This window comes from Protopterus annectens, chromosome 11.part0, assembly GCF_019279795.1.
Source record: "Protopterus annectens isolate FY-2018-M chromosome 11.part0, PAN1.0, whole genome shotgun sequence".
In the NCBI taxonomy this organism is placed as follows: domain Eukaryota; kingdom Metazoa; phylum Chordata; order Ceratodontiformes; family Protopteridae; genus Protopterus; species Protopterus annectens.
Genome location: NC_056745.1, coordinates 709,571,253 through 709,595,409, shown reverse-complemented (window position 1 = coordinate 709,595,409; position 24,157 = coordinate 709,571,253). Strand labels below are relative to the sequence as shown.

General features: G+C 38.6%; 1 protein-coding gene across 1 annotated transcript in view; it reads left to right on the top strand.

The window, feature by feature from the left end:
* The window catches only part of ETV6 (ETS variant transcription factor 6), a 1,357,390-nt gene that overhangs the window by 1,056,271 nt on the left and 276,962 nt on the right, over positions 1-24,157 (top strand). The window lies entirely within an intron of this gene.

The following is a 24,157-nucleotide window of genomic DNA, read 5'->3' as shown; positions in this document are numbered from 1 at the left end:
AGTGGTTCCTCTACCTTTAACCAATTGGCCCATTCTTTCCTTGTGGGAGAGTAGGACTTAGTCCATGGGGTGAGCTCACTAACCCACGTGATTCTGGATTACACTAACTTCTGGTAGAGTGAAGGTCATATGACCATTTTGTTGCCTTTCCTTGCGCTCACCAGCTACTCACTGCACCATGAGACATCATTCAGGGCAAAGGCTGGACTCGTACCCCCTGTGGGGTGAGAGCCCTGTGGTCTATTCACACACTGTGTAGAGCTTGCTAGCCTTGTCTCTTCTGAGAAAAGTTGTTTGGATGTTATAGAGCTGGCCATTCAGGAGGATTAGCCTAACACCATTCCTGTAGTTGAATTGTGATCTTTGCAATTGCTGCCTTTTCTGGGAATTGCACATGTACTCTACACTGAATGCTGTCCCCTTCATTGTACAGCATAAGCATTACTAGGCCTGATATTGGTGCTGGTGATTGGTTATCACTCCAGCAGATGTCAACAGTGCTTCAACAAAGTATTCGTTTAAGGGTGGGCACACGTATGCAACCAACTTGTTGTATGTTTTTCATTTTTTATATTTTTCCCCTAACAGATTTGTTTGTTTTTCAATTGAATTGTACAGGTTATAGGTCGCATTAAAGGTGAGAAAAGTTTTGAAATTATTTATTGTGGTCTCATTTTCTTTTTATATCACAAAAACCTGGCATTTTAACAGGGGTGTGTACACTTTTTATATCCACTGAAGTTTTTTTTATATCATACTATCATATGAAAACCATGTGATTTATCTTTGTAATCTTTATTTAGAAAATGGTCTGTTGTGGTCAGTGCTCTATCTCAGTGAACAAAGAAAATAAAAAAAAATACATTAAATAAGTAAGTAAATGTATATTCTTATAAAGTGTTATAAGAAAATGTTCTAAATCATAAAATGTTAATGTCTCAAAGTGTTGGAAGATGGAACTTCATAATGGGGGTGGGGGGGTACCAGGTTGCTATCTTTAATTTGAGACAGGATTTTGGCTACATGACAGCTGAAAATCTGATATACTGTGCCTCCTGAAAACATTTTCTTTTTCAGAAATTTACAGCAAAGTATCTTCAAACTGTGCCAGACAGAGGCAGAGAAATGGACTTGTGGATTGGTGTGTTGCACGTATGTTGTACTTCACACTCTTAAAATACAATTGTTCCAAGTACTCTGTGAGATCTGAAAAATACCAGAAGTGCATTTATCAAGAATTCTAATGGAGTTTTATATTTTTACTTTATGTTTTTAAAAACACAGAACATGTTTCTTATATTCTAATCAAACTGAACAAATAATATGTTGTAGATCTCCAAGGTAAATAAAGCAGTCAGAATTATGGACACACTTAAATGTTTGGAGTTTCAATAGAACAGAGCTGGGGAAGCATTGCACCTTTCTCTTATTTTACATTCCAGTTCGCTATAGTTTGTCACTTGACATTTGTATTCCCATGTCCCTTTGATATGTAGGAAACTGGGTGTAGCCAAGTGTCACCAAGCTGGGGCAGGCCAGGGCTCAGCCTTATCTGGGATGTCACATTCTGATAAAGATTTCTTGGTGCCACCAGAGGGTGAAGCATCACCAGGACAGGAGTATGTTTGGTGTCGCATAGTAATTTGTGGTGGTAGGCAGGACCTAACTCCGTAGTATGTGTAGAACACTGTTGTTTCATGCCATATCAATCTGGAACATGCTGGGAATTGTCTAACTAATGCTTCATAACTATGATCTGATTTTCGTCATGGAGACATGGTTGGATGAAAGCTTTGTATGCATCAACGAGGAATTAAACCCACAGTTAGGACAGCTGTTTAATCTTAGCCCCTCCCTCACCGTACGTGCAGGAGTGGCCTTACGGCGACTGTGGTCCCACTTCAGTGCCTCCACAGACCCTGGAAATTACATTAGCTTGACAAGCCTTATCTGCAAAGCCATGGAGAGGATCATAATGGAACTCATAAATAAAGACATAGGGAACTTGCAGACTTTGGATCCAACCCAGTTTGGCTTTGTCAAAGGCAGATCCTGCCTCTTAAACTTGGTTGACTTTTTACCCACTCAGGTATCATCGAAAAACTCATCAGCTTGAATGTAAACCCATACATCACAAGATGGGTTGCAAACTGGCTAAGCGACAGAACCCACAGGGTCAGAGTTGCTGGAGCCATGTCAGACTCAAAGCCTGTCACAAGTGGTGTCCCACAGTCAGTCCTGGGTCCACTCTTGTTCGGCATCTACTTTTCTGAAGTACAAGCAAACACAGGAGGTGACAAAGTTTGCAGAACATCTGACACAGATATCCTCCAGAAGGGCCTCACAGAAACGGATAACTGGTGCCAGAGCCATGGCCAAAAATGCATAGTCATACCTTCGGAAAAACAAGGTACCTAGCTACCATATGGTGTGACACCCACTGAGCACAGAAAAAAGTCATCAGATCTGGGGGGACCCAAGTTGAGTAGTCTCTTCGTTTGACACTCATGTTGCTAAAGTAGTTAGGAAAACCTTCTATATACCTGATCATGAAGGATTCACATCTAGATCCCCCTGTACTCATCACTCATTAGACCTATGATTGAGTACAATGCCCATGTATCTGACCAGACACCTGATGCAGCTTGAAAAAGTTCCTCAGAACTCCAGCTTTATTCAGTCTCTCAGAGGTGACCTGTGCCTGACATATAAGGCCATGTCAAACCCAGATTTGATGAATATGCTTCACCTCAAAAATCTAGATCCCTCAGAACCACAAGGGGGGAGACTTAAACCTTGACACGGTTATAAATAGAGGACAGATTCATCACCCAGAGACTCCCTATGCTGTGGAACAAAGCTGGCCTTGTTCAAGAGGAATCTTGACCAATGGATGGGAGATAGGGATTACTTCAGTGTCACTGCTTGACAGAGGCACAGAAAATGATAGGCATAGTTTTGAAACTAAAGGGGTGGCGAAAGCCACATAACTATGGGCTAGGCTTATAAATGCCCTTGGGCAGATAGCCTAGTATGAACCTATGAACCTATGAATCAGGAGGACAGTGTCACTCCAGGGGTCCATTTTACTCACCCTTTTAGGCATGGTAGAAATGGAATATGGGTTTTCAGAGGGTGGCTTGGCCATTTGTTTTTCTTTTTTTTTTTGTATTTGGTCCACGTTGAAGCTGGACAGGCTAACTGTTTAGAGAGTGTGTGTGTATATATATATATATATATATATATATATATATGTGTGTGTGTGTGTGTGTGGTCTGGGATCTGGAGTGATCTGTAGATTCCTCTTGGTTTCAACCAGATTACCATGGGGCTTTTCTACAAGAGTGCATAGATTTTCTCCTCAGCCTAATTCACATGTCACCAAGGTGGTTAATCCTTGGTGACTTTAAATTTCTTTTCATTGACAAGATTTATGAATTTACCATTGACTTACTCAATCTTATGGACATTTTGGCTTTACTCAGGTTCTTTGAACTGCTGCCCATAAATGTGGCTACTCATTGTACTTAATATTCCAACTTGTCATAAACTTTTGAATGTGGTGATGGAGTCAGTTTCCTTGCCTGACTAGTGCCTGGTCTGTTTCAATTTGGGACTCTTCGGGCATCATCCCCAGAATTAGAGACCAGCTGTTTGAAGGGGTAGTGCTGAATATCCTGATTCACTTGTAGTGCCTTGTAGTACAGCTGACAGTGATGATCTTGATATCCTCACCTCAACCAGTGTATGTCTGTGACTAGTTGCATGTAAAAAGCTATGGTTTAACCATGAGCTGCATTCCTCCAGGTTGGGATGGATGCTGGAGTAAACGTGTAGAAGGATACGCCTTCATGTAGACTAGTTTATTCTGAATCAAATTTAAGCTGTTTGCCACCCAGATTTTTTTGTGTGGAATCCACTTTATTTTCATACTCAGAGGATTTTTTTTTGTTTGATCTTCATGAGAAAGGTGCGTGGTTCTGCAGGTAAGGTAATCCTTTTCCTCTGATTCTCCCATTAAGGCATCTGGTGATTCAGGTGTGGATTGTTCAGATTCTTGTTGAGCCAAGTTCAACTATATGAATTACACTGAGGTCACATCAGTTGTTTCTTCTGTGTATGCTGCATATTGCAGTCTGGAACTTGATCTTTTGAAATTAGTTTTTACTTGTCTTGAGTGTTTGGATCCAGTTTTTTTCCAACTTGTGAGACCTTCATTGAGAATCAGATCAGCCCAGCAAAGGCTGAAACCCTACATGTTTCATTCACATCTTCCACTGCTCCCTTGATAGCATGCAAGGGCAATGCACTGAAATTTGTATCTCAGATCTGTTGTCCAGGTGGGATCCAAGATGACAGATTTGACAGTAAGAGACGAGGTGTCATTTGTCATCCTATTTCTATTTTAACAATATCACTCAGATTAAACATATTGCACTTTCTTGAGATTGCTATGGGGGTGATTATGGTGGTTCTTTCTCACCTGGATTACTTTAATGTCGTTACCTGGGCTTACTGATGGTCATTTGATGCAACTGAAGCAGATGCAATATTCTGCATCAAAGTCGTGGTCTGATACTTAGGGATCAGCCATTGAAATCTGGTTACTCAGGATCTGCACTGATTTCCAGTCACTGCCAGGTATATTTTACAAGATGTCCTCATCTACCATGCCTTTCACAGTTTGGGTGCTATTTACCTAAAGGAGTTGCTGAGACCTCATGTTGTGATTAGTCATTTCAGGTCTTTAAGAGACTAACAGTTCCATACACTAGATTAAAGATATCAGACTGAGTATATTTTGTTAACCTTGTCCCAATCTGTTTAGAACTAGCTACCTTCTCTAATTCGTGCAAGTACATATGAATCCTCTTTAGAGAGACCACTAAAGTTTCATTTCTTCAAAAGGGCCTTTTTGGGACCTTGCGAAGGTGTTTCTGACACATTCAGATGGTTAAATCGTTGCTGTATTTGTAGATAGTTTTTGTAATGAATTGATCTGTTACCATATTGGGTACTTTGATGTAAGATGTTTACATCTTAAGCATTTAAATATTTTTAATAAATAATAGTTGATGACAGGGGTGTAGTAAGTCTATTCCCCGTGTGCCTTATTATTCCATGCTGTACCGAGTAGCACTACGATATCTATAAATTTAAGAGTCTGACCAGCATTGCTACCATGTTCCAGTAGTGCATATTAGACTTGTACTTTATTGCATAAAAATATATGTATTTTTATGATTTTCACCATAATTTGTGATTGTCAATTTTCCAGTCATTTAAATTAAGCTCATTGTTCTGTTTCTCTGCTGTTCTCAGTTTTGTAAAATGAAGTTGCACATACCTTTCAGCATTGCATTATTAACTAAAATCCATATACAGTGGATATAAAAAGTTTACACACCCCTATTAAAATGCCAGGTGTTTGTGATATAAAAAAATGAGACCACAATAAATCATTTCAAAACTTTTCCCACCTTTAATGTAACCTAGAACCTGTACATTTCAATTGAAAAACAAACAAATCTGTTAGGGAAAAAAATATAAAAAATAAAAAACGTACAATACGTTGGTTACATAAGTGTGCATACCCTTAAACTAATACTTTGTGTGTGCCCACCCTTAAACTAATACTTTGCTGAAGCACCTTTTGATTTAATTACAGCATTCAGTCTTCTTGGGTATACACCTGCCATCAATTAAAGAGACTCTGATTAACCCCAAATAAAGTTCAGCTGTCCTAGTAGGATTTTTCTGCCATTTACTCAGTTACCTCCTACAGCAAAAGCCATGGTTTGCAGAGAGCTTACAAAGCATCAAAGGGATCTCATTTTTGAATGGTATCAGTCAGAAGGGTACAAAAATATTTCCACAGCATTGGATGTACCATGGAACACAGTGAAGACAGTCATCAAAAAGTGGATAAAATATGGGACAGCAGTGATGTTGCAAAGAACTGGACATCCCTCCTAAATTGACGACAAGATGAAAACTGGTCAGGGAGGCTGCCAAGAGACCTACAGCAACACTGAAGGAGCTGCAGGAATTTCTGGCAAGTACTGGTTGTGTACTACATCTGACAACAATCTGCTGTATTTTCCATACGTCTGGACTATGGGGTAGGGTTGCAAGACGGAAGCCTTTTCTTACTCAGAAAAACATCCAGGCCTGGCTAAAATTTGCAAAACAATACATCAAGTATCCCAAATGCATGTGGGAAAATGTGTTATGGTCTGTTGAGACCAAGGTTGGACTTCTTGGCCACAATTCCAAAAGGTACATTTGGCGAAAAAACAAAACTTTGCATCACCAAAAGAACACCATCCCCACAGTGAAGCATGGTGGTGACAGTATTATGCTTTGGGGTTGCTTTTTTTCAGCTGGAACTGGGGCTTTAGTCAAGGTAGAAGGAAATATGAACAGTTCCAAATACCAGTCACTTTTGGCCCAAAACCTTCAGGCATCTGATAGAAAGCTGAAGATGAAGAGGAATTTCACCTTTCAGCATGACAATGATCTCAAGCATACATCCAAATCAGCAAAAAAATGGCTTCACCAGAAGAAAATTAAAGATTTGGAATGGCCCAGCCAGAGTCCAGACCTAAATCCAATAGAAAATCTGTGGGGTGACCTGAAGAGGGCTGTGTACAAGAGTTGCCCTTGCAATCTGACAGATTTGGAGTGCATTTGCAAGGAAGAGTAGGCAAATATTGCCATATCAAGATGTGCCATGCTGATAGACTCCTGCCCAAGAAGACTGAATGCTGTAATTAAATCAAAAGGTGCTTCAACAAAGTGTTGGTGAAATATGGTTTTGTAAATAAAAGTGGCCAAGAGAAGACTGGACTTTTGTTGACTTGGTTAAACTAGTAGGTGGATTCTAAAATATATAATCCACATTATGTCTTTAATGTTTAGAAGGATACTAAATGGAGAAAAGAACTGAAGGTTAAAAATTTTTGTTCTTAGAATTTGTATAAAACATTTTGTGATAATAAACTACATGTTATATTGTAAAGCAGTGCTGGTTAGTGTGCAGTCAGGGGTATTTTTAAATGTATGGGGGTAGTCTTCTCAGTGACTGTTGTATATGTTAAAGATATTAAAGTAAAAAAGTATTTTTTTTAGTTGTAAGCAATGTAGAGTTTGCAAAACAAGTGAGAAGAAAGTCTGAACAGAAGCAAGTTTAAGTTAATATAGTGCTATAATCAGGGCTGCTAAGGTAGGGATGTGGTGTAAAAGTGTACTGATTATATTATGTGTAGAATGAAGATAAAAATTTAGCTCATTTTTACAAGGCTGGATGTCTAGATTAATGTCCTTGGCTTAAGCCATGACCATTTTTCCTTGTTGTAACCAAATTGGCTTAAAAAATACGACAAAATGAATTACGCCTTGAAAAATGCTAATCTTGCATTTGCAAAGATATTAGCTTGATTTTTTTTCCATTAGCAAATGTTCAATGACAGACAAGAAGTCTGCATCCGAAGGCAGCTGGCAAGGGGAATTCTATACATTCATTCTCTTCTGAGTGAAATTTACAACTATCCATTCAAACATCTGCAAGTTGTTTGCTGTTTGTTTTCAATTACTACTATTTTCATATGCATACAAGCTGTCTACAGGTACAAGCATTTAATGTTCAAGGTTCCGAGCATTCTTTGCTGAAGGAAAATGCAAAATGTAAAAGTACAATGACAAGCAGTTAAGTGAAAAATAGTTTGAAATCGTGGGAAGTAAGAGATAGTAGCCTCCTCAGCAACCTTAATACTTTAATGCATTTAATAGAACAGTGCATAATTTAGTTTTATTTAAAGATAGCCAGTGCATCATCTTAGGGTTAAAAAAAATGTTTTCTGAAAGCATACAGGTTGTTTTTCACATCTACTAGAGGAACAGTGATGAGAAAAAAGAGACAGTGGTCAGTGTAGGTGGGAACATAGGCTGTAATAAGTGCTTTAGCATGGGTAACCTTAATTTTAGATTAGGTTATGCCTTTGGATGCATCTGTCATTTGGGGCAGTTGTCCCTATTTGAAAGGTTAAACTTTATTTGTTAAAAGTGTACATAGTTGTGTGATTGTTCTAAGTTAATAGAGGATGGGGGTATTGTGAAAATGTATTTAGTGTTTTTGTTTGAGGGCTTGTATTAAAATAAAAGGTCTTGAGAGATGTGACATAGGATCAAATTAATAAAAGATCATCCTGCAAACATTAGTGTATGCATGTATGATAAAAGTTAGAAATACTAATTCAAAAGCTGTTGTGTAATAAGTGGGAACAGTAGCTTTTTATCATAATGGCAACTCTATCCACAGTATTTTGGAATGTAAACAATCACAATCAAAACAAAAAGGAAAGCGTAATGAATTATATTAAGAAATGCAGATCACAATAGCAATGCGTCAGGAGAGATGTTTGGAAAGAAATGAGCATGTGAATTTGGCAAATAAACTGTCAGAATGGATATTCCGGAAAATACCAAGGGGAAAGGAAACAGGCAGCAGTAATAATACTGATTGCCAGCCAAGCTCTAATGGTGATAGAAGAGGGAAAAAAAGACAATAATGTTAGAGTTATAGTAGTAAAGGTCTGATAGGGATGAGGATTACGCAGGCATGTATTTATATTCCAACAAAAACTGCTATTATGGAGATTAAGAAAATTTGGGGAGAAATAATACGCTTTCAGCATGGGAACATAACTTATAAGTAGAGACTGGAACTTGATTTGCAACAGTGAGGATATATCAGGGGAACATAAAATGGAAAATAAAACAAGAAAGGGTAGATTCCTGAAAAAATGTATGAAAATATTTGCTGTGGAAGACGTGAATTCACTAATACGAATTCAGAATTTACTTATTATTTCTCAAAGTACAATAACTGGCTAGACTGGAGAGAAATTTTATTTCACAGGAACATGTGTATTTAATTTAAAGCTTTTAGATGCATCAAATGACCATTTAAGATCATGCACCGATAAAAATAAGGTAACAGTTCAGGGTCATGAAGTAAAAATGAGGCACTGCATCTCCTACCTACCTGTTGAAAAGGTAGAAATTTAAGGAAAGGAAATTATTTGAGGGTTATTATAGAAGATATAAATTTCTTCACATGAAATACTGGGTGGGATGAAATGAAAATGGAGTTTAAAAATAGAGTAGAAATTAAAGAGAAAGAGATATGTTTAAGAAATAATATGTGTTATGTAGAGCGGCTAGCAGAGATTAAAGTATTGCAAAATAAGGGGACTCTCATAGAACAAAAAGAGGAACAACTGCAGAGTGCTAAACAGAAAGTAACGGAATATTTAGATAATATGCATGAGTTTAGAATGATAGCAGTTAAGCAACTATTTTTTCATAAATATAGAGCACAACAATTTTTAGCACTGCCAATTAGGCAACAGAAAGTAGAAAGGGTTGCCTATGACAAGGAAATAACCAGAGATCTCATAGAGGTATTAGAGATATTCCAGAAATTTTATGAAAATTTGTGTAAAGTACAGGAATCTGGAAGTGAAGAAAGAGCACATCTGAAAATATTTATACAATATCTAATTATGCCAAGAAGTAGAGGAAGATGAGGATCAAAAAATAATAGCTAAGATAGGAATAGAGGAGATTAATACTGTGACATGTAATTAAGCTGCATGGATGTCTCCAGGAGCAGATGGTATTCCTGTGAAAGTTGGAAGAAAGCTGTGGCTGTATTACCCAAAGAGGGTAAAGCTCTGTCAGACCCCATGTCATATAGATCCTTTTTAATTGTAAACCATTTGGGGTTTCTCCCACCTCAAAAAGTCAGTGTTTCCATCCCAAACTCACCAATGATTGAAGTTGTGGGCAGCAGCACAGACTCTACATGGTGCACTATACGGGAAAAGTTGTATAGACCAACCACTTTGGGCATTTGCTGTGGTTGCGCAGTATCCTCAAGATAGGAGAACACAGATCACAGACTGCACTCCGTGGCAGAGAGTTAGTCACTTGAAAGTGTAAAATATGGGAATGGGTGCTCGACAAATGGGCGTGGGTATTTGTCCCACCTATGCTAGGGACCCATGCTAATGGTGGGTGGGTGTATGTGCCCCTATTGGCCATTATGAGCCACCATAAAGTCCAGCAGTCCTGGGTCAATAAGCTACTGGCTAGCTGGTGTCCAGTTGCCCAGCCTGGATTACCTGGAATAGCTCTGTTGAGCAAAAGCTTCCCATAAAACCAGTCAACCTGCCAAACATGAACTAAGAATTGCTACACTCGGTGTAGATTCACTGACAGGATGGAGCTTGGATGGTATGGAGGAGGCTGAACATCCTGTGTATCCAAGAGACCAGATGGAAGGGCAGTGCATCGAAGACACTTGGCTTGGGATCCAGAATGTAGTACTCAGGAAGAGGACAGGCTAGAAATGGTGTGGGAATTTTAGTAAGGGAGAGCCTTCAGAAGACCGTGAATGATGTCATCAGAATTAGTGACAGACTTATGACAGTTTGACTCCAGTGTAATGATAGTGCAGTATTCATGATCTCAGCCTCTGCCCCACAACAGGGGTGTGATAGTGCAGAAAAGAGCACATTCAGACAGCAGTTGCAGGACCTACCAGATAAAGCAGTACAACAGGAATTGGTGTTGATAATGGGTGACTGGAATGCACATATCGGGATCAACATAACAGGATATGAGGACTGCCTGGGTGGGCAACAGAAATAAAGAAGGAGAGGTCATTCTAGACTTCTGTCTGGAAATGGCTTATAGTAGCCAACACATGGTTCAGAAAGGGAAACAGTTACAAGATCATATATGAGAGTTGCCAACATGAAACTTGGACAGACTTCCTGCTAGAAAGGAAAGGGCAAAGTCATTCCCAGTGAAACAGTTGGCCCACAGCATAAACCACTGGTTGCAAAATCAGCTGCTAACAGTGGTCAGAGAAGGTTCTAAGGTCAGCAGAGACCAAGCTGAAGACCTGAAAGTTGAATGATGAGAGAGAGTACAACAGGTGAAAGAATTACTAAAGGCCCTAGCTCCCCAAGAACAGGAAGAAATAGGTGGAGTTGAAGATTGGCAGCGCATGTGTGAGGAGTACAGAAGAGATGTGTGGCCAAGCCGGGTATGGAAATAAGGTACATAAGAAAAGTTGGTGGTGGAATGCAGAAGTCCAGGAAGTCATCAAAAGAAAGGAATGCAGGAAAATGTGGGAGATAGAAAAGACAGACCAGGCTGGGAAGGAATACTGGTTGGCTAACAAAGAGGCTAAGAAAGGAGTTGCAATAGCAAAAAACAGGGTATCAGAGGCACTCTTCTAGCTTCTAGAAAGTGACTCAGTAGGTGGCATAAAGAAACTGTATTAAGTTGCATGGCAAGGACAGAAAGGTAAAGAAGATAGTCAGACACCCTGCATAAGGAATGACAGACACAAACCTGCTCACTAACCCACAGAACATTAAAGGCAGATGGAAGGAGTACTCCCAGCAGCTTCTGAATGAAGAAAACACCACAGAAGCTGTACTGCCCCTGACACAGTCTATGATGAGAGAAGAGGAGCCCACCATAGAAAAAGTAAGAACAGCACTAAGGAAAATGAAGTCAGGGAAAGCAGCAGGCTCAGATGAGGTCACAGCAGCTATGATAAAGATGCTGGGTGAGATAGGGAAGAAATGGCTCCTGAGGGTACTAATAGCAGTGTGGAGAGAAAAACATATCCCAGATGACTGGAGAAAAAGCATACTTCTGCCAGTGTACAAGAACAAGGGGGACATCCACAAGTGTGGGCAGTACAGAGGTATCAATTTCCTGTCAGATTGCATGAAAGTTCTGGAGAGGGTGATTGATAAACGAATATGCAAAGCCTGCAGAGCAGTAGAAAGTAAGATGGGAGATGTAGTTTGGATTCAGATCTGATGCAGCACAACTGACCCACTGTTTGCATTGAGATAGATAGCTGACCAATTGAACATTCCAGTACTTGGAGAATGCATATAACAAGAGCCCAAGAAAGCTGATTTGGGCAGTCCTACAGTTATTTGAAGTCCCAGAAACATTGGTAGAATTAGAGAGAGATGGTGACAGTTAACATGACACTCCGACCTCATACAGAAAATGGGAAAAAGGGGGTTGATGATGACAATGATCCAGAGGGAAGAAGCATATAGGAAAATACCACTCTTGTTGGTGAATCTTGATGCAGAGAAAACATTGTACAGTGACCCAATGACTCAAGCACAATCAATCAGTGTCATTCTCACACAGGGGTTCCCAGTGGGAGTGGAATGTGCATCAGGGTTTAGCTCTGAGACCACTGGTGTTCATACTAGTGATGCAGTACATTAGTAAACAGGTCAGAGGGGACAGATCATCAAAGTTGCTGTATGCAGATGATGTGGCATTATAGACAGAATCTGAGCAAGAACTTCAGCAAATGATAGGGAAATAGAATACAAAACTAAAGGCACATGGAATGAAACCCAAGTGCAAATAAGACAGTGGTAATGGCAGCAATTTGGGGAAATCAGAAGAAGCTGAGAACTGAGATGGAAGGGAAAACAATGGAACAGGTTAACAGCTTCAGGCATCTGGGAGGGTTGGTTGAGTAGAAGGGAAATCTGAATGAAGAGGTCAAAGCTAGAATTGGAGGGGGTTGCAGCCAAATGGCATAGTGTGTCAGGTGTAGTGTATTACAGAAGACTTCCAAATAAGCTGAAAAGTAAGGTGTACAAAATAGTGGTGCAACCAGTACTGCTATATGGTACAGAAACCCAAGCGATAAAGGCAAAGCAGATGGGGAAGCGTGATGGAGATGAAAGTCATAAGATGGTAATAGGGTGCAAACTGTGGGACAGTTGAAGAAATGAGGACATAAGAGCAGAAGCCTAAGTGGCCGCAATTGCAGAACAGATCAGAGAGAACAGATTACGGTGGTTCAGACATATGCAGAAAAGTAGATGACAATCTAGTGAAGATGATTTGAGACAGACAGAAAGAAGGCAAGAAGAAACAAGGGCATCTAGCAAAGACTTGAATGGATCATGTGAGAGAAGATGTACGATAGTCTGGCATGAGTATTGAAGAAGGTAGGAGTGAGGCATTAAATCGAGAGAGATGGTGACAGTTAACATGGCACTCCGACCTCATACAGAAAATGGGAAAAAGGGGGTTGATGATGACAATGATCCAGAGGGAAGAAGCATATAGGAAAATACCACTCTTGTTGGTGAATCTTGATGCAGAGAAAACATTGTACAGAGTAAGCTTGGATTGGATTCCCTGATGCAATAATACGGATAATTAGGAGGATATATAGGCAAGAGTTACAGTGGGAGGGTTCCTCTCCTATAAGTTGTGTTTCGACAGAGGAACTAGGATCATAGGAAATTACTAAGCTACCGACCCGGAGGTAATTTTAAGCTTAGCTGTTTCAACCCAATGTAATACCGTAGAAGTACTAGTCAATACCCAAGACTGCATTTAGTGATGACTGCCCATGTCCAGGAGGGTTGTGGGCGCTATCCCTGGTAAGAATTTAAGGTGCCCCATCCACTCCTCTAGGTTCCTTTTGAAGAGTGTCATAGAGGTGCTCTGTTTCACATGAATTTGTAGCCTGTTCCAAAGACATGGCAGCCACTGAGAGATAAGTCTGTCCTTCCGGCATGTCCTATTTAAGTCGCAGGCCATATTTAAGGCCCTGGAATGGGTAGCCCTAGACGCACTTGATTTGCAGATATGCAGTAAGTTCATTAGGTTTGGGTCTTGGGTTGCTCTGTAGGCCATGCATAAGTCTCCCCTAAGAAGTCTCTATGATACGTAGTATAGTGGTATGGATTTTAGTCGGTCCATGTAAGGTATATGCTGGAGGCCCTTAATCATCTTTGTTAAAAACCTCTGAGGTCTCTCTAATTTCTGTAGGTGCTTAGTACGGTACATATAGAATGAGGCAGGGGTGTCCTGTTTCCCTGTATTTGCTTTATATTTAGATCCACTGGCAAAGAAAGTGAGGGAGTCAGAAATTCAATGCAAGTGTTAATCATGAAAAGTTTGCTTTATTTGCTTATGATATTTTGTACTTGATAAACCCAAAAAGGACATATCACTGTTGTGGAACATTTTGAGACACTTTCAAGAATTATCAGAATATAAAATTAATGAAGATAAAACAATGCAAAGGCTACAGCTATAAATTGCGACCCACTCATGACTTGGTTCAACAATGCCCATATCTACGAAGACACAATAAGATGAAGTATTTAGGAGTATGGATTAAAAAGGCTTCTGTTATGGCAGCTAAAGATTGGGAAGAGACTAAACAAAAGATAATGCAAAAAACAAAAGCTCTTGTATATGGATATGAATAGTAAGATACAAGCAGTCAAATATTTTAATCTCTTTAGTTTTATGTACAGGTCAGGCATATTTTTATCAACCAGAGGAAAAGTTTTTGACAAGAATAAAGAGTTGAAGGAATTTTTCTGAGAAGGAAAGAAGGCAAGAGTTAAGCTTGATAAGCTTATCTTCCCAATAAACCAAGGTAGTTTAAGGTTATCCAATTAGAAGGGATATTTTAGAGTTACCCAGTTAAGGCTCATATACATAACACAAGCAGAATGTTATAATTCAAAGTGAAAAGGGATGATGATGAAGCAGGGTGGGAGTTAAAGAAGTAGAAAGAGTGGAGTTTTTTATGCAGATCCCTAAGGAGAATAATAACTACCATACAGAATATTCTGTTCATAAAGTTGCAGAAATTATTCTAATAATTAAGCCAATGTTTGAAGGGAGAAAGGATATTTTGCCAGTACAGATGACTTCAATTAGGGGTACAGAAAATCGGCAACAGGAGGCTGGAATTTACTGGAGAAATCTGGCAAAGGAACCACAGTACTGAGAGCAAGAAACTACAGAGAGAAAGGTAATGAGTCTTGAACTGCAGGTTAGAGAGACTGCCTTCCCTATCAGGGACTGATACCAGAGTATAGGCAAGTGAGAGAGACAGGGAAGACCCAAGTGAAAGACCTGCTCTGGTAGATTTTTTTAGTTTAATTTAGAATAGCAACTGCTGTTAAACAAGTGGATAATATGTAGGGCATATAAAATATTCCTTGGTAACTATAGGAATCGGAGAAAGTTATAAAAATGTTGGGAAGAGAGGCTGTAAAAGTTTAAAAGTGAACAATGGAAGGATATGAGTATGGCTTACAAGTATGCAACAAAATGCAGAAGGTAAAGGATTATTGCTTGGAAGTGTTAATATAGGTATTTTTATACCCCAAGCAGACTTCAAAGAATTTTTCCTCAAGTAGAAAGTAAATGTCCGTGTTGTGATGGGGAAGAAAGAGGTAACTGAAAACATGTTTTTGGTAGTGTGATGACTTGCCAGATTAAAAAACTATAGAGTACTCTGTCAGAATTATTGTGGGAGCAAAGGAAATGATTCTTTTGAGCTGGGACACAGGATTTGAATTGCCTAGATATAGTAAGGCCTAATTAAGTTTAATTCTGTTGGCTGCCAAAAACAATTAATAGAAAATGGAAGTAAAAATCTAAAACAAATGTATTAGAAGTATTGAATATTGTAAATGAGATAAAAGAACTGGAAGAGGTTTCTTAAGAAAATGGAAGGAACAAATAATTTAGAAATAAATGGAATTTGTGTGAATAATACATGCATAATAATGTTCAGAAGGAGGAGGATTGAGGTTTAATGGAAGGCAGGCATTGAGTACAGTAGAGAGTCGATTATCTGAACTAATTGGGACCTGATAATCAAATTGTTCGGCTAATCTAATATATAATTAAACCGGATAAAAAAAACTTCTAAAATCTTGGTTTTTTTCTGCATGCAGGAATGTACTTTTCAACCATTCAGTGATTACAGTGGACAGTAAAGAATATTTTTCACACATGAGCTGGCTACAAGCTCAAAAAACATGTTCAGGCAAATACGTATAATGCTTACATATTCAGACTTTGATTTTTCCTACCTGAAAACTTTGGAAGGCTAGTTCTGATAATTGACGTTTCTGATAATCGACGTTTGGATAATCGACCCTCTACTGTAATTTATGCAATGTTGGACTGAAAGACACTTGGTTCAGCAATACCATATTTATGGGGATATGATAAGATGAAGATATAATGTGTATAAATGGAAAAATATTAATATGGTTTGTTTTCTTTTCTGTTAATGAATGTGTGCCTGAGACTTAAGTGATGCATGTGTTTAAAAAAATAATCCATTCTGTTGCTGTATTGTACAGAATTTGGTACGACTACAGGTCAGAACAATGACCTTGATATAATTAAATGCATGCACAACATAAATACATTATGAAATGTTTTAACATTTGTTTTGTAGGATTAAACCTACCAAATGTGCTCTGTAGGGGCTGTGTCCCCACAACTCCCACTACTATATTATAATGACTCTGTGTTCAGCACTGTAGAGGAGTAAAAGCCTGTGGTCTTGCAGTGGTTTCAATAATGTACAGTGCTAGGAGACGTAGGTAGACTTGACCACTCCTCAACTGCACATCATCTTTATGTGTTGTGATCAGTTTTTTTTTCTCAGATTTGAGGTTGTATGGTTTGTCAGCTCCATTTTCGATATATCATCATCTTTTTTGACTAAGGATCCAGTCAACCTGTATTTGGTGACATGCTATAAATCCAGACTTAACCTTAGTTACTTGTATAGAAAATCACTGTGAAGTTCTTTGCCATGATGTGGGCATCACAGAATGGTCTTTAAGTGCTTGAAAATTTTAAATACTGCTCGCTGTAGTCTTATTTCATGGCAAAAAGCAATATCATACCCTTCTCAAAAACCCATTCAGTGGTCACATTAGTCATTCAGTCAGTGAGATGTTCTACTGTGGTGATAATTAGAGGCCAATGGCAGTTAAGGACTGTTTTGACTTGTCTAATTGGCATAAAATAAACTGCAGATGAATAGCTTATTTCCGCCCCTCAGGAGGTCTGGCTAATCTATCTCAATGCATCTGTGCATTCATTCCATCATAGAAATAGAGTTTGCATTATATTTAGAACCGTTGGCAAATAAATAAGGGACTCAGAAATTCAATGATATAACTGGTATGGTAGTCAGGAAAAGCTGGCTCTATTTGCAGATGATGATATTTTATATCTGATAAAACCAGGACATTTCAGTGTTGTGGAACATTTTGAGAAAGTTTCAGTTCTTTTTGGGATACACAATTAATGGTACTAAAACAAAGGCAATATCTGCCACAAACTGGTTCAGCAATATCCATATTTATGGGAATTTGATAAAATGAAGTACTTAGGGGTATGAATTAAAAATGATTCCAGTGTGGCAGCTAAAGATATGTGGGAAAAGACTAAACAAAAGATAATACAAAAAACTGAGAAATTGGAAGTTCTGTTATATGGATATAGATAGTAAGATACAAGCAGTTAAAATGTTTTTAGTCACTTTAGTCTTGTACACAGGTTAGGCATATTTTTATCAACCAGAGGAGAAGTTGTGGATAGCTATTTATGTAGAGCTGAAGGTTTTTATATGGGAGGGGAAGACAGCAAGAGTCAAAGTGGGATACGTTGATTCTTCCAGTAGAACAAGGCGGATTGGGATTATACGATTCAAAGAGTATTTCAGAGCTACACAGTTAAGGCTCTTATGCATACCACAAGCAGAAACCTATAATTCAAAGTGGAAAGGGATGATGATGAAACCGGGAGTGGGGGGGGTTCAAGAAACAAGGAGATATTGAGATTTTGGATGCAGATATTTAAAGAGGATAATAATCATACAGAACACTATATTCATGAAGTAGCAGAAAGTATCCTAAGAACTAAGCCAGCACGGGAATTTAAAGAGATTCTGCTGATAGGGATGACTGCAATTAGTGATACAGATAGCAAGAGGAGGCTGAAATTTATTGGAGAAAAATGGCAAAGAAACCAAAGTATTGTGAGCAAATAACTAAAGAGCGAAAGGTAATAAAATGAGAAGACGCCAATAATTTATTTGGACTGCAGGTTAGAGATTCCCGTCCTATCAAGGATTGATATCAGAGTATAGGCAAAGAGAAAGAAATAAAGGGGTCCTAAATGAAGGACCAGCAGTGGTAGAGTTTTTAGCAGAATCTAGAACAGAAGCTGCTGTTAAAAAAATGAGTAATTAGTAGAGCGTATAAAATATTGCATGATAACTATAAGAGTCAATAAGAGGAGTTTAGAAAGGACTGGGAAGAGAGATTTGATAAGCAATTCACAAACAAACAAAGGAGAATATATGTATGTCTCTCAGATATGCAACAAAATTTAGAAAATTTAAGATTTTTGCTTGGAAATGTTTGCATGAGTATTTTTATACCCCAAGCAAACTCCGTAGAATTTTTCCTTAGGTACACAGCAAATGTTGGAAGTGTATGAGAAAGAAAGAGTTAATTGGTAACATCTTTTCTGAGAATGTAATGAGTTGCCAGACTTTAAAGATTCCCTGCAGATTACTGTATCAAAAATACTGGGTGAGCAAATTGTTGTATCTAGTGAAATGATTTTTCTGAGCTGTGATACAGAATCGGAATTGCCTCGATATAGTAAAACCTTGCTGATTCTAATTATGGTGTCTGCAGGGCTGCCAAATAAAGCAATTGCTAGAAATGGAAATTAAAGTCTAAGCCAAGTGTACTAGAACTAGTGACTATAGTAACAGAGGTAAAACAACTGGAAATGGGATCTTTGGAAAATGGTAGGAGCAAGTTTAGAAAAAATGGGAATTGTGGGGAAAATACATACAGGGGAGGAATGAGGTTTAAAAGAAGGCAGGATTTAAATAAGCTATTTAATGTTTTACTGACAATGATTGGGTAGATTATAAGTGATGTATATGATTGCAACTTAAATTATGTCCATATATATGGTTTGTGATGTATAATGCTTGCAACTAAGATCATGTAAATATTGTTTGTTTTCATTTATGTAAATGTATTATTGCCTGTTTCATAACTGAAAATTTAATAAAGATGTTTCTTGTTAAAAAAAAGAAAAATAAATGTTTGGCAAAGAGAAATATATGAAATGAGGAAATATCCTTTCTTAAGGAAAAAAAATAAACAACTCACAGTGAATAACTCCATCAGACTTCTCACTGATGATTGTTGTACATCATGTTGTAGGAAAATAATACTAATGGAGTGTGTGAGCATATCATTTGATTCATTTGGATGGTACTAACAGACTTAGCTGAAACTGGCAGCTTCAGACACCGCAACAAAATCATGCATAGTTTACTGCCATCTGGTGGTTGAAATTTGTCTGCTAAATGTACTGGAATGGAACATCATTTTAAAGGGAAATACCAAGTCACAGTCTGGTTCTGAGTTTTTACAGCAGAGAAGAGTCATTAGGGTGCATGATGAGAGACGGTCACATCAGAGTAGGCAGCTTTGGCCTAGTAGGAATGATTCACTGGCAGTTTTTTTTTTCTTTGCTTCATATTAGTGTTTAGTTTCACATCAGTTAAGACAGAAATTTTGGCCTTTTCGCATTTTATTTTGTCATATGACATTCACTGATCATAGGTACTTCTAGTAACTGTTTTTAAAGTGTGAGAAGTTGTTTGAGTTTGTCCATTACAGAACACCTTTCTGCTTTTTAATATATGTCATCTTGTAGCTGCAAGTGGAAAATAAATTGCGACCAAAACACTTTAGGGAGGCCTCAGTTTTACTAAAACCATCATTGAAGTGAATACTGCAGTTTTGTGACCTTTCTAGAAATAAAAGTAAGACGTGAGAGAATTAGTCAGTATTTGTTAATGTAGGTTTTAATAATATGAACCTTTGTACTGTCATATGTTAGAATATTCCATCCAGATAGATGCTTAATCTAGAAGTGTGCAGTCTGTAGGGTAAAGTCATGGGCTGAGAATCACCTACTTACAACCGACAAGGATTTATTTCTACCTAGTACTGTTTTATGAGTGAACAACGTAGTTAAGTCTCTGTTCCAAGATTGTGTTCAGAAGTAGGCAGTTATGCATTTTATTTGGCACTAGAAGTAGATAAGCTGTACAGTTTGCTTAGTGCTATAAACAATTGACGTTTTAAATTGTGTGCATGGATTACCAATCCTTTTTACCTGAATGATGTTTTAATCAAATGAATCAGTAGTCCATTTCACAGCAATGTCTTTACCTTTGGGAAAATGCAGACAAATATGTGAAAAACAGAAAATGCAGATGTTCTTTGAGCAGATGACTGTTACAGTTAACTTAACCAGTAAGACTTCTGCCACAGAAGGCCCAACTTCCAGCTTGACTTCCAAAGCTTTATACCTTTTCCCTTCCTACTGGGATGGATGTCAATGTCCCTGCATTGTCAGCACATTATCAGTATAAAGGCAACATATGCCTGTGCCATTTTTTTTCTTGTTGCAGTATCATTCGCACCATGTATATGGTAAGCATTGCCAGTCCAACAGTCAGAATTGGTAGATACGTGTACAAATGGGGAACCCTTTTTCCTCTTTATGTATAGGTATTTGTGCTTTTGGAGTCTGTGTACTGTTGTGGGTTGGAGTGAGATGTTGGGCATGTTGACATATGGATAATCCCTTCCTTGTACTTAAGGTGGTCAAAAAGTTATCTCTAAGCCAGAGTATGCAATTGCCTGTCCTTTTCCCTAATCCTCAAAATACACTTGAGAGCATTCTGAATTTTGGCTCTCAAAATATGGGGATCTGTCTGAAAACATAACTGACGAACTCTCTCTTTACATTCAGGAGAGCCTTAAAAACTCGTGTCTTCGACAGAGCATAGTGTTGATGCCACAAAAAAGGCATTGTCACTTAGATCTAACTAAGCTAGTTCTTTCAACACCCTCATACCCAAAAGAACCCATACTTAATGACAGATTAGTCATTCAGAGGCATTGTTATGCTCTAAAAACTCTTCATATTTGTATATAATGCATTACATAAGTTGTTCTAAAATTAATTTGTGTCAAATGCTATAACATGCTGGGTTATATATTGCTCTGTATCACAATATTAATCTCCTACACCATGATTTGGTTTTGCTTATTTCTTCTATTATAATTATTATTATTACTATTTGTCTATTATTTGTTTATTTATTTATTGCATTTGTTTATGCTTTCTCATCCTGCACTATGTTTTTGATTATGGACGCTATCCCAGGCTGGTTGTGAAGAGTGGTCAGTGGGAATCAGCAATACACCTCAGTTAAATGCATGCATAAATATACACAGACAACCACTGAGATGCTTCCTAGACAGGACCAAAATTCATAAGCAATACAGATTAGCTCTTTGTGTACTTTGCAGCTGGAATGGAAGGAAAAAGTTTCTAATCAGATCATTTCCAAATAGTTGACTCATTGGAGCTCATTTTCCTACCCTGCACATGGCAATACATTCGAGAGATGTACAAGGTCAAACTCTGCAATGCCTAAGCCTTCCTCAGATGAGTGAGCATCCAGGCCTTCTTAGAAGCAGCTACTTGGTCTTTGGTACATGCATTTTACATGAACTACAAAATGGACATCACTTCCAGAAGCAGGACTGGCTTCACCACAGCCATCCAGCAGAGCCATCTGCATCTGGACTTCTACAAATAAACAATGTTCATTGCACATAAAAACAAATCTAATTTTGCAAATGTCAAAAACACTATTGCTAAGGCTAACAGAGAACTTCAGACCCTGATTAAATCAACTAAAGCTTAGATACAAGGAAAAAATAGCAACCCAGGCAAAAGACAATCAGAAAGCCTTTTTAACTATGTCAGAAACCTCAGAAGTAATGTTCAAAATTTTCTCATCCCTAATAATAAATGATGATGCATACTGTAAGCTTTACAACATAGCAAATGTACTAGCAGATAAATTTAACACTAACTTCAGCTCCCTTCCCCTCTTGCCCAAACTTCTTATTAGTGTCCATACCTTGCCCTCATATCTCTCAGAAACAAGTCCTGAATGCACTATCCAAGGCCAAGAGCACTGATTCTAAGCGGTCAGGATGCCTATTGGTCAGCCTGAAACATGACTTGCCCAACCCCCTACAGAGTATTTTCAGTGTTAGCCTCTAACAGTGCATGTACCAAAAAATGGAAGGCTGCAACTGTCTTCCCTTCCACAAAAGTTGTAGTGTCAACTGATTTATGCAACTATAGAACTGTAAGCTTAATCAGCCTCATCTGTAAGGCTATGGAAAGGTTCATTATGGAATTAATAAATAAAGACATAAGCAGCCTAGAAAATATTGACCCAGGTCAGTCTGGTTTTGTCAAAGGCATATCCTGCCTACTCACCCTGGTTGACATCATCAAAAATGTCACTGAACCAAGCTAAAGGAATAACTGTTCACACCACATATTTGGACCTTGCAAAGGCATTTAGCTCTATCCCCCATTCAGCAATAGTTATTAAACTCTTCCAGCTAAATGTACATCACTACTTAACTTATTGGATGGCATACTGGCTCTCAAGTAGAAGTCAAAAAGTTAGGGTGGATAGATCTACCTCCACCAAAAGACATGTCACTAGTAGGGTACCTCAGGCCTCTATCCTTGGGCCACTCCTTTTTGGCATCTGCTTCTCCAAGATTAAGGCAGATGTTGAGGGCTTATGTCTAACAATGTTTGCTGATGACTGTAAACTTGGTGCAATCATAAACTGTCCAGAAAACATCAAAATATTTCAGGAATGCCTGTGACAAACAAATTGCTGATATCAAAACCATGGCCTAAAACTAAATGCCAAAAAGGGCATAATTATGTCTTTCGGCAAGGAAGATGTCCCCTGCAACTGTCACATCAGCAACACTCGCCTGAAAATTGACCCCATAATGAAAAAGCCTGGGAACATATGTAGACAGTGAGCTGTTGTTCAACCACCACGTCTCAACTGTTAGGAAGTCCTTCTTTATAGCATAACTTTTAAGCAAGGGTATATCCAAATCTAGGTATGTGATCATTCCATTGTACATTGATATTTTTAGGCCAGTCATTGAATAATGAGCCTCATTTAACATGTACCTGCCCAGGCATCTGATTCAGTGATCTAAGTTTTTTCTCATCAAGAAACTCAAGGGGACTAAATCACTAAAGCCCCTCTGATGAGCTCAAATCCATGTCCCTCTTACCAGTGTCCTACAGGCTGCTAAGCAGAGATCTCTCCCCCTCAATCTTCCCTCAGGAAATATTATCAAATATATATCTCCCTACTATCACTAAGGAACAGGTCCTTAATGCTCTCGCTAAGACCAAGAACACTGCATCAATGGGCCCAGACAATATCCCAGGATGCCTTTTAAATAGCATGAAACATGACCTGTTAGGACCGCTGGAATTACTATTTAACTGTAGCCTCCAAACAGGCTTCATGCCTCATGATGGAGAAAGGCAACAGTCATCCGTCTGCACAAAGGTAGGTCATCTACAGACCCTGGAAACTACAGACCCATAAGTCTCACTAGTCTTATATGTAAAGCCATGGAAAGAATTGTCATCGAGATGATCAATAAAGATACAGGAAACCTCCAGACACTGCACCCAACCCAGTTTGGTTTTGTAAAGGCCAGATCATGCGTACTCAACCTGGTAAACTTCTTTGAGAAGGTCACCAAAGCAATGGATGTCAGCAAAAGTATTCATACTGCCTACCTTGACCTGGCCAAGGCATTTGACATAATACCCCACTCTGGCATTGTTGACAAACTCAAGAGGTTAGGTACAAACCCGTATGTCACCCGGTAGATAGCCAGCTGGATCACAGACAGGACCCAGGAAGTTAGAATTGGGGAGTCCACCTCTACAAAGAGGCCAGTCACAAGTGGAGTCCCTCAGGGATCAGTCCTTGGACCGTGCTGTATTGGCATTTACTTCTCAGAAGTCAAGGCCAATATCAGTGGTCTCTAGCTGACTAAATTTGCAGATGACTGCAAATTAGGAGTTGTCATTGAATTTTACATTGACACAAATGTCCTCCAGGAGGGGCTAACACAGACAAACAATTGGTGTCAGAGTCATGGACTAAAACTAAATGCCAAGAAATGCATAATAGTATCCTTTGGGAAGTCATCCATCCCTGGTAACTATTATATTGACAGCACACCCCATAGAGTTGACCCAGTAGTCGGACTTAGGGACA